This window comes from Bubalus bubalis, chromosome 17, assembly GCF_019923935.1.
Source record: "Bubalus bubalis isolate 160015118507 breed Murrah chromosome 17, NDDB_SH_1, whole genome shotgun sequence".
Classification (NCBI taxonomy): domain Eukaryota; kingdom Metazoa; phylum Chordata; class Mammalia; order Artiodactyla; family Bovidae; genus Bubalus; species Bubalus bubalis.
The window spans coordinates 52,060,882-52,072,955 of NC_059173.1; positions in this window are offsets into that span (position 1 = coordinate 52,060,882).

Genomic DNA, 12,074 nt, shown 5'->3' on the forward strand with positions numbered 1-12,074 from the left:
TTCTGCATTTTAATAAGATCCTAGGCTGATTCCTATGCACATTAAAGATTGAGACACAATGCTACAAAGAGTAATCTATTGTCTGGAGTGGTTGAAACCCTAACATAATGGTACTCACATCCTATGTGCTGTGAGATTTTGCTCCTCCAGGGAGTTTAGACAATTGGGACAGTTGGCATATGGTAAAGATTACCACAGAAGGGCAGAGACTTAGATTCCATTAATTCCCGAATGTAAGTAGAAGTGATATAAGAAAACTTCTCTATTTAGTTAAATTCATAGAAAGAAAAGGGAAGTGAGCTTCCCTCTGGATCAGTGTTTTATTATACCAGTTTTCTCCCTGTCCTCATCTATTTAGAAAGTACACTTTTCATTTGGGAGGGGAATAGTTTTCAAAAGGGAAATCTAATTCTTTTTGAGGAACTATTTCTGAAGGCAAAAATGTTTCCAATGTCATTACATATATGTTTATTTGTACATATGTGTATGCTTAGGAATTCCCGACTGAGTGTTTTGTATCTGTCAAGTATATATAAATGGCACATTTGCATTCTGTTTTCTTCATGCAAACAGTCCTTCATTACTCAGTAGTGTGGGAAAGCAGATCTTGAGAACACTATTTATCCTTAACTATTTCTAGCTCAAGGTTAAAAAGAAATAGAAATTGAAGTGTGACAAAAATTCATCGCCAATGCTTAAATATTTTGTGTTCATATTAAAATCCTTTTCACATGTAGTACCTCTGCGTGTTCCCAATAAGTATCTAATTCATCTAACCATTTTTTTTTCCAACTAAGAGCATCCTACTATACATAGATTAGTGTCTACTCTTAAGAAAGCATTTCTAAAAGTATAAAGGAAAACTAATATCAGTTATAAGTACTGGCATCCACTTAAATAGTAAAAATCAAATCAGTGCTATTTTAGGATATATTAGATTGGGTTAAAGCTTTTTGAAAGGCTTTAATATATTGTTGTTGTTGTTGGTTCGTTGCTAAGTCGTGTCTGACTCTTTGTGACCTCATGGACTGTAGCCCGCTCAGCTCCTCTGTCCAAGGGATTTCCCAGACAAGAACACTAGAGTGGGTTGCGTTTCCTTCTCCATGGGATCTTCCCAACCCAGGGATCGAACCTGTGCCTGCTGCATTGGCAGGTGGATTCTTTACCCCTGAGCTATCAGAGAAGCCCATTTTTTAATATAGTATGTTAAGCTTAAATAATGTCTATTACCATCAAAGTTATACAGAAAACCCACTATTAGTAAATATGGCTAACTTAGTTGCAACTTCAGTATCCAATTGCTTATTCACTTAGAATTTGTGGGAAATTATTTACTTCACAGTTACCATCCACCAGTTGCACCATTTTTAAGAGGAACAACATAGGATTTGTAGTGCAGTAAGATCTTTTTATCAAATTAAGGGATGTTGAATTTCACAAAGAAAAGAAAAAGTTCAAGTTACTGTCAAATAGCAACTTTGTCAAGAATAATTTTCCTTCTCCAATGCATGAAAGGGAAAAGTGAAAGTGAAGTCGCTCAGTCGTGTCCGACTCTCTGTGACCCCATGGTCTGCAGCCTACCAGGCTCCTCCGTCCATGGGATTTTCCAGGCAAGAGTACTGGTGTGGGGTGCCATTACCTTCTCTATATAATAAAGGAAACCAATGATTAATAAATTTAGAACATGCAGCAGATACTTGGCTATATAGCTGCTCTCTGGAAGTATAAGTTCTATTCCTTTTTCAACCTATAAAAGAAATGAACAATTTGTACATACTTTTTACTTAAGTATGAATGTATGTTAGTTACAGAGAAAGTGTTTCAGTTGGAACAAAACTGAGGAAATTTGATAGGCCTTCATTGAAAATAATGCCCGTTTCCTGTAAGGCACATAGCAGGCTATCATCTGTCGCAACATGGTGCCTTTTTATTATCATTAGTATTTATTTTGAATTTGGATAGGTTAATTATAATAAATTAGCCAATTATACTCAATATTCTTTATCTTCAGGAATTTAATTTCCAAAGAAGATTCTCATTTAACTAGTAAAGCATTAAAAAAAATTTTGCCTAAAAGCAGTAAACCATTTTAGAAAATATCTACTCCAAAATGTATTAATAATTAAGAGGGCAAATTTAAGAGTTTACATTTAGAATGAGTTACTCATAGAAAGTACTATTCTAAAATAGTCATACCTCACATAGCAGTTAAATGTCAAGGTTTTAAAACACAATGAAAATAAAAGTAATATTTATTAATCACTGTTATGTACCAAGTGGCCTTTATATATATTTCCTCATTTAATTATTACTGTAATCTTAATAGTGAGCTGTTCATAATTGCTAGAAATATGTGGGATAAAAGTATAAAACCCAGCCAAAGTGTCAACAAAAAGGAGTTTATTATGTCAAAACGCAAGATATACAGAGATTGGACGCTTCAAACATTCAGTAATTAAGTGGCTTAGTAATGCCATCATGAACCACGTTTCTCCCATCCTTCTATTCGTTCATCTTGAATGTGCTGCCGTATCCTTCTTAACATGGGTTCTTTCTCCTTCCCAAGATGGCTATTACAATTCTGCAAAATGTCTTCCCACTCAGCTGAATATAGAGTTCAAAAAGGTAGTAGTATTTCCCTTATAGAGTTTTTTTTCTTCTAGGAGCCTTCCACCAATATCCTCTGAAACCTCTTTTCAGATTTATGTCTTGTGATGATCCTTCAACCTCTTGCAAGAAGAGGGAAATTGTCATAATTGGCCTAAACTAATACGTTTTAACCCTGGGGTCCAGGAAGAGCTCTTTCAGTTCATATAAAATGCTAAAATATTGGGATTCAATTAACAGAGTAGAGGAAAGTGGTTGTTGAATGGAGAGCAACTATTGTCTGCCACATTACTCCTAGAACCATTTTGTTATAAAGAAACTAAGATTCACAAAGTTTAAGTAATTTTTTTACACAGGTAATATATAGTTATATTGGATTTGTATATTTTTATTTGCATTCAAAATCTACTTCTGATATAGTAATATTTACTTGTTTCTTAGTTATTAAATCAAAAAGGCTGTCCCAGTTTTGAATTCTTCCTTTTTTTTTCAAAACAATGAAACTTTAGGGAAAGATATCAGTACCCATTGAAGTGCATTATCTCATGGAAAACTATTACGGTCCTTGTAACAAGAAAAAATTATCACTGTTTTGTCCTTTGGATGGTATTCTTAAAAATTATCAATGCTACAAGAGTAATTGAAGTGATTCTTAGGCAGAGCTGGGAAAAATAGAAGAGGTAAAGAAAGACAGAGGTAATATTCTTCTGACTCTAAATCTCCCAGTCTCCCAGATATCCTGGTTTCTCTGAGACCAGGTTCATCTAGGTGAAAACACAGATCAATCATTTGTGGCTTAAAAGATGCAGCTATAAAGTCTGGGAAACTGAGAAAAGGAGAGTAGCCATTCATATTTCTATTTATGTTATAATCAGAAACATTGCAGTGTTTGAGCGAAAGCCAACCAGGGGACTGACACAAGGGAGTAGCCTAATGTGGTACAAGAGAAACTGACCTGAGATCAAAGGAGCCTGCTTCCCACTCAAGGACTCTTTGATGTTGCATCATTGTTCATACCATCACCAGTCTTCCCTGTGATAAGTCACTCTCCACAAATATTTTCTTGTGCAAAGGATAGAATCCTAATTCCTAAAGACATAAAAGTGCACCTGGATATCCTGCTTACATTGAGTACTCAAGAGTATATTATTTATTTTGACAAACTTTTCTAGAAACTCTGCCTTCTGTTGTGAGGCTAGATGAAAGACACTAACATTCCTGGCAAAGAAAGTAACATCATTTAAGGCAAGCAAATGTGCTTCATCTTTCTCAGCCAAAAGTATAGAATTTAACCATCTAAGTAAATAAAAACAATAAAACACTTGCGTTAAATTTTAAGAAGCATATATAGCCTGCACGTTAAGTGCACAGAGATCTGAATTTCTAACATTAATTTAATGAAATAATAAAATAAAATTCTCTGTCTCCACAGTTGCCAATACAATTTTTCTTAAACAAAATGGCTATGCATTTCTGTTTTAATGTGTTATTCTACTACTAGAAATACAGAAAAGCAAAGCAAAGCTCAACATCCTCCCCCCATTTTTATGCAGAGCAGTTCACCAAAGCGGGATCAAGCTGTTTTAAAATGATTTTACTGAATAGTATTAAGGTTATAGAAATCCCTGACATGCAAAAAAAAAAAAAAGAAAAAAGTAAACATTTGAGATTTTTCAGAAATAATCAGCAACTACAACATTTGCTGTGGTTCTTTCTGTTTTGCTGGAACTCTACAGTGTTTTAAATTCAAAAGGTTTCTGCTGGCATTGGATTATGATTATTATGCAGGAGCAGATCCCAGTATAAACAGCTTGCTTGGCATTTACATATTGCTCCCACATGCTTCCATATCTGACTTCTCAGTAAGTCAGAAGCACATATTTTATTATTATGAAAAGAACACAGTTTTTCTTTATTTACTATAGAACCTTGGGTCTTTACAGACAGAATAATCTAACACCATAGAGTTTGTACAATCCAAACCTGCAGTGATGATAGTGATAGCAATTTAGAAAGCATGCAAATATTTCTAATTCAAACCTGCATTACTAATGCAGTATCATCAAAGGTTCGTCCAATGAATTCAGAAATTTCAGCCTCACTAATTGCTTTTATAATAATGAGGGTCAACCAGCTGAACAAAAAGTGAGACGTGAGGCAGCTTTTATTTAACCTGGACAGAGACACTGAGCCTCTCTTCTAGGGCAGGGTTAACGTGACTAATCTACCGTGTCTGCAGGTGCCATTGAAACTAACCCTATTTCTCCAGTACTAGAAATAGGCCACTTTTTTTTCTTCTACAAGGAATATAACACCAACATTTCTGAAAAGCAGGTGTATACATCCTCAAAAGTAAAAGTAATATATAATAGAATTTCCCACAGCGTCATACATTATTATTGTCCTCATGGAGAGCCCTAAATTGCCCATATGGGAAACTGTCCCACAAGCCTAAACACCCAATATCTGAGGGTTTCTTCTAATTTTGCTTGATTCCACTCTCAGCATTCATTATTTTAAGACAGGGCATTCTGGACTTCCCAATCTCAGATATTTAAAAAAAGATTCAGTTACTGAATCCTCAGTAAAATTCTAATTTGTTAAAGATAGATCATTCACAGAACATTTTGGCTAAGATGATTTAAAAGGTCAAGAATTTTTATTTTCACTTAGAGTTTGTTTTTTTTTAATTCAGAAATGAATATTTTTGGTAAAAAGTCTACATCATAACCTTTTTCTCTTTTGATTTTTCTGTAGGTACAGACATGGCCCTTTCTCTTCATGTCATTAAAAACCACATGGCCTTGTAAATCTTCTGTAAACAGCCTGTGGGGAGTTACAAGATGAGAAGGCAGGCATGGTTTATCAGAGGAGTATGCATCATACACAAAACATCAGTCTTTCCATGTAAGTCAACGGTTTGGGGTGCAAATGTTTCTCTCTAAAGAATCAGATGTTCCTTTCCCTTCCATTCCTCTACTATGGTAAAACTGATGTCATAAAGTCATTGCAAAAGAAGGCAAACAACTTTGTTATTGTAATGGGTCTTTTTTTTTTTTTTTTTTTTAAACAATAGGTTTAGCAGGTGGCATGTGGCTGTGGCTGGGTCTAGCTCCATCTCCAGGGTGCCAAGATGTCCCTCAAAGTTTCTGTGGGAGGAATTTGTTGGTGGGATTTGGATTGTAAAGGCACGCGAGCATCTGCTGCCTCCCTGGTCTCATTACCATTCACACAATTAACTCCTGCAGCTCTCAGCTCAGCAGCCAGGACCAAGGACTCAGTTTTACTGCCTCTTTGACAGTGCTCATTATCATTCATCCAAACTAAAGTTCTCAGGCTTTCAACTCAGTGGAAAGTTTTCTCAGGAATATATCAATAGATCACACACTGGAAAGCACTAGGAATGAGAAAGAAGGAGCAGAAAAATGACTAACTCAAATCAAAACCTGGAAGGAACTTGAGGTTCTGGAATGTGGAATTTTATTTTGGTTTATAATAGCATGCCACATCTTTCAAGACAGTATCATATTTCAAAGGTCTCTGTTCCGGGTCTCCTAGTATTTTCCGTTAAGGAACTATGATGAGTTAGTTGTTATTTCAAATGTTCTCATTGATTCCAGCTCCAATTTTGCATCCTGCAGAATCTTTGGTGAAGACTGAATCTCTGTCTCCAAAAAGGGTTTTGAGTAATTTTCAGTGGAGATCAGAGTATTTTGAAATGCTAGGAAGAAAAGATTCATGGAAGATATATGACAAATTCAGACAAGCCTGTGTTTCTAAAGCCTCAGTCAGTCTGATTAATCAGTGTTAAGTTGCATGGCTGTCAGTAATGCTACCTGAAAATTAAAGCCGTACTGTTTCTTTAACCACTTGTCGACCACTTGGTGCATGATAAATATTCATAAACCCCAGTTATTAACAAGTTTATCTTGGGCCAGATTGAGGTGATAATGTATGGCTTTTTTTCTAGATTAAATAGCAGAAGTCTGTCATTTATTGACATGTAGACTATAAAGAGATTAAAAAAAAACCTCCTTTCTTGTTATTAAGTGATATAAAAACTACACACCTTTTCTTAAAGATAAAAATTAATTTTGAAAAACAAGCATTTAAAACATTCTGGCTCAAATGGAATAAAGCTTCTTTGTGTGAAACAACAACAAAAAAATGATTAGGCTGTTAAAATCTGGGAAAACTGTGTTATGTGGTGAAAGCTATGGAGTCTTTTTTGTACTTTTATTTAAAAGTTACATTGTGAAAGAGAAAGTTTGCAAAACTATTTTTCTGCAATAAATAAAACTTTACTCCAATGACTACAGTTGAGGAAAAAAATAATATTTGTGATATCACTATTGAAAAATTTTGTGATGATTGGGCTTTATATTTTTTTAGATGTAGGAAACAATCTTATTGATCATAATTATACTGCTTTTTCTTTGAATTCTAGAAGTTAAGACATACAACTTCATTAACATATATATTTAAAATTTGGTATTAACAATAAAGATCCTTTTTAAAAGTATAAATTTATTGCTATAAATATAAGTTACCTAGTTGTTTATACCATTCTATACTGCCCTTCAAAATGCACATTTTCAGAGGTAAAAAACAGGAGAAAATAAAATAAATTTTTGGGATGTGATATAACTCAAAGTCACCATTATGTGAATGGAGGAAAAAAACTTTGTGTATTCTAATGCTTATTGTTTGTGATAATTCATGTTTGGAAAATAGGTAATGTGTAGTAGATGCAGAAAATGCATCATCCCCAGATTGTTTACACAAAATGAAAGTATTTAAGTTCCTTATATCTTATCTAGATGTAAGTGATAATGTACCATGAAGAAACTTGATGCGCCTAGAATTTCTTGACAGTTTGGAGTAAAACACTTGAAGTTATTGCTGTAGGCAGGGGTCTGATATAAACATCTCTGGAGCATACATTAGGCTTTCTCAGAAAGGCTATAGACCCAAATCCTGACTGCTGTTTACTTCACAGAAGCATGTTTGCCGATTGTTTTAAAAGTTGCGTCCATGGGAATGACATTTGTGTCCTCAATTCTGGTACCCATATGAAATGCTATCTGGATCACAACTTTTGTGTCGCTAGTCTTTTTCATCCCAGACCACTTGAATCCCACCCTTTGTACCCTGCAGAGTTCTATCCCAGAGTATCAGGAACCAATCTTGTCTTGAGTCAGGAAGGATGTATGGACATTGGTGCTAACTAGTAATTGATGCTTCATTGAGTCTGACCCCAAGCCTGGTCCCTGGTTCTAATTAAACTTTTTCCTTATACCTGAAGTGTCATTCTCACCTACTGTTCCAATTATAATAGTTAACCTTCAGATCTTTTCTGGTTTTGTTAGTTTTATTCTCCTGCCATTCCAAATCCCCATTACTCAATCCTGCTCCAAACATTTTTGGCTTTTGCCTTTTATCAGCTGGTGAAATTTTGTGATGCTGACATTCCTTTGGGAATCTCACCTGGAATCCTCATTGTTTGCAACACGTACCTGTGAGAGTAGCAGTGATCTCATTCTGTGCTGGCAAGTGCTCAGGGAGTGACAGTTTGCAGTTTGCTGCCAGGCACTCTGATGTTCTGCCCATTACATTGAATCTTCATTCAGTGCTCTGGATGAGACTCCCAGCATTTGTTCAGCTCCAGTAAGAGGTTTTGTTTACAGATTCTCCCCTCTCGCAGCCTTGTGCTGTCATATATTTAACCCAGCCTCACTTGTCACGCTTGCCTATGTCCCTGATAAAAGAAATTTTAGCAATATTTCTGCTTGTTAATGTATTGCAGAAAATGTGAACTTCATAGAAACTGAACACATGCCAACTAGTACTAAATTCTCTTCCAAGTATTGTCCAAGTCTATAGTATGGAATATTGCTAAAAATAACAGAACACCAGCGTATATGTTATTAACACAATTAGATCTTCATAAGTAACAAATGGTGTCTTATCTTTGTGAATTGCTTAGTGGTTTGCCATATTTTCTCTAGGGATTCTGATATGTATACATATACACATATATGATATGTATGTGTGTAGATATATGTATATACAGATATACTTTCATTATTTACTTATATATAGTAGTCATATATCAATATAACCCTTAAAGGAAATATAATGACATACAGCCACATGCCAAAATAAAATTAAAATAATAGAGTGCACAGTCTCTCCAGTGCTAGTTATGTCTGACAACATCCAAATGTTTACTAAAAATATTTTCTTAAAAGCATATGCTCCCAGGCATATGAGTTAAATCCCCAAGCAAATACAATGCTGCATAATGAAGCAGCTGGTATTACCTCTTACAAATTAAAAATATACTAATTTTAATATTTTCATGATGGGAATCGAAAGCAACCTGAATTTTCAAACTCTTAACACAACATACAAATGTAAACAAATGTTACCTTATTCTTCATATGTCAAAAAAAGTCACTTTCCTTATAAAAAATAAGATCTAGCCATTAACTTAGGAATAATCTGTATATGTCATGAACAAAATTGATGTGCTGAATTTAGTCTTCGATATAGTATCTGCATTATACTCATGTTACTAATCACTGTTGAAATGTCATATTCACATTTTGCCTTTGAGTGCCCTTTGAAAACCATCGTGTTATTAAGATATTTTTGACTGTGTTGCCCTTACAAATGTCCCCTTAAATCATGGAATAAGGCTGTTAAGCAAATGTAAAATAAGTCAACCATGAATTGTATGGCATATGGGCAATTTCCATTAAGGAAGTTTGTATGTAGATAAAAGTAAAACTCTATAAAGTGGAATATCAGCATCCAACTAGATTTGTAGGGTAACTATTATGATGCTACAGTAATCAAATTCCTTGGGCAAACTGAATATTATTCCTAGGGTTTTATTTGATCTTGAGTAAGTGGTTTAAATATTAGTACTTAATTCTTTTCCAAAATGTCACAATGTAGAGACAGGTTATATTTTATTCTTCAAAATATTATTTTAGTGTAGCTATTTCTAAATTATAAACAGTAGATTAGTTAATGATGTTTATGATGAATGACTGTTTTACAGACTGATAACACTGATTCACAAAATCTTTTCTGCTCTGTGTGGTAACAAACTTCCTTATTAGCCATGGCTTGCTTACCAAGTAGTGATTCTCAATTGCAAATATATGAGCCTTAGAGAAAAGCATTTTTTCAATTGTTTCCTGTTGGTTGAACCTTGGAATCACCTGAAGAGCTTTACAAACTACAGTTGGCTGGCTCTCACTCCTAGAGATTATGACTAAATTGATCTGTCTTGCTTCCTGGGGAGTTTGAAAAATTCCCCAAGTGATTACACCATGCAATCAAGGTTTAGAATCATTTCAGTCAGTGTGTGTTATTCTCTCAGTCATGTCCGACTCTTTCCAAGCCACCAGTCTCCTCTGTCCATGGAATTTTCCAGGCAAGAATACTGGAGTGCCTTCCATTCCCTTCTCCAGGGGAGCTTCCTGATCCAGGAATCAAACCCACATCTCCTGCATGGCAGGCAGATTCTTTACCATCTGAGCTACCAGGGAAGCCCTCATTTCTGTCAACTCTTTCTAAAAATGAGCAATTTGACTATGAAGATTTTGTCCAGATTATGCATGAAATATTGAAACAAACTGACTTCTGATTTGATAGAAAAATTGATGTGATTTATATCTTTTCAGATTTGAGTATAGCAGCAGGTGGACACTGGACATGACCAAGAAATAAGAGTAGAAGCTCTTGTGTCAAACGTTTCCTATCTTACAACCCTTTATCGTCTAATGGCTCACATAAGAGTACAAATTATGTGTAAATGATTAAATCTTTAGAGGAGCAAAACACCACCAATAAACAATAGCATTTTGCTGCTCCATCTTAGAGAAAGACATCAAATTGGAAACAAATCCTGCATTTGGTGATTCTCTAGAAATCATGAGGTGCTTCTTGACCAAAGAGAAGCCAGGATGCAGACATTTATATATTATGTCGCATACCTCCAGGCAGCCATTCTAACAGTATGAAAATCAGATCCTAGATTCTGGCTGAAAGGTCACCTTCACTCTCCCTGAAAAATGAACTGTCAATTCAGAGGCAATCCAGAAGAGAAATGGTGATAGATATGTTACAACACAAATGTTACGTTTTAAATAATTTAAAATGGTGTGCAGGGGAACCAATAGGAATGCTCTGAAGCAAATTGGTAAGCAATTTGCTGAATTTAAGTGCAGTAGTGTACTGAATAAACTGAATCAGGCCATCCTTATAAGAGAAATGGGATATCTTTTTTTTTCTTCTTCTTTTTCTTCTTCTTCTTCTTATTTAGTGTGGCATGTGGGATCCAGTTCCCTGACAAGGGATCAAACTCGGTTCCTTGCACTGGGAGTGAGGAATCTTAGCCACTGGACCACCAGGGAAGTCCTGAAGGAGATGAGATAGCCAGGCCAGGCCAAGTGAAGAAGGATCCAGAAGGCAGAGTTTTAAAGGGTTAAGAGATTTATTTTTTTCCATCACTATGAGGGAATGCCTGGAAAACTATTTAATACCTTAAACATGTGCCAAGTTACTTGAGTGATGTGAAATTGATACCTCTCTCTATAGCATAAGTACTGAAACTATTAAACATTAATTTTTCTCTTAAATGGTTTATTGTGAAGGACAATTGACTGAAAAGGGTAAGGGGGCAAGAATTAAAAACAAAAAAACAGATGAACACAATGAAAGCAGAGGCCTAATATCAGAGAATTAGAGGTCAGAACCTGGCTGGGCAGATTTCTGGAGGACACCATGCCCAGGGTGGTCTGATTTATCATAGGTTTTGCAACTGATTTGAGATTTGACCTTCAGGCAAATTAAATATGAAGAGACATTACCCTCTCTCTGTCCTAGTTTTGTTCACCAGTACCCACTCCAGTGTTCTTGCCTGGAGAATCCCGGGGATGGGGGAGCCTGGTGGGCTGCCGTCTATGGGGTCGCACAGAGTCGGACACGACTAAAGCGACGCAGCAGCAGCAGCAGCATGGATTACAATTATTTGACTAGATCAATCAGTTGGCCAATTGATTAAAATTATTTTCTTAGCACTTCATTTTCTGATTAATGGTTATCTTTATTTATTAAATAATTACCTACCTTAAAATGATTATTATAAAACCAAGTCATTGCATGGCAATACTACAAAATAAATTATTTGGACAAAGCTCTTCATTGCAGCACTGTTTATAATCATTAAAACAATTTAAACTGGAAATAACTCAAGCTCCTATCAATAGTGTACTGCTTGAGTATGCTACCAAAAGAAAAAACAAACAAACAAACAAACAAAAAAAAACCCTCTATTGTGTAAGACTGTACAGCTGGAATGAATAGCCATCCTGTGGAGTGATCATCAGGATATGAAGAAAATTATGTTGACTATTTTCAGGTTATCTAAGAAAATTTGGATACCCAAATGT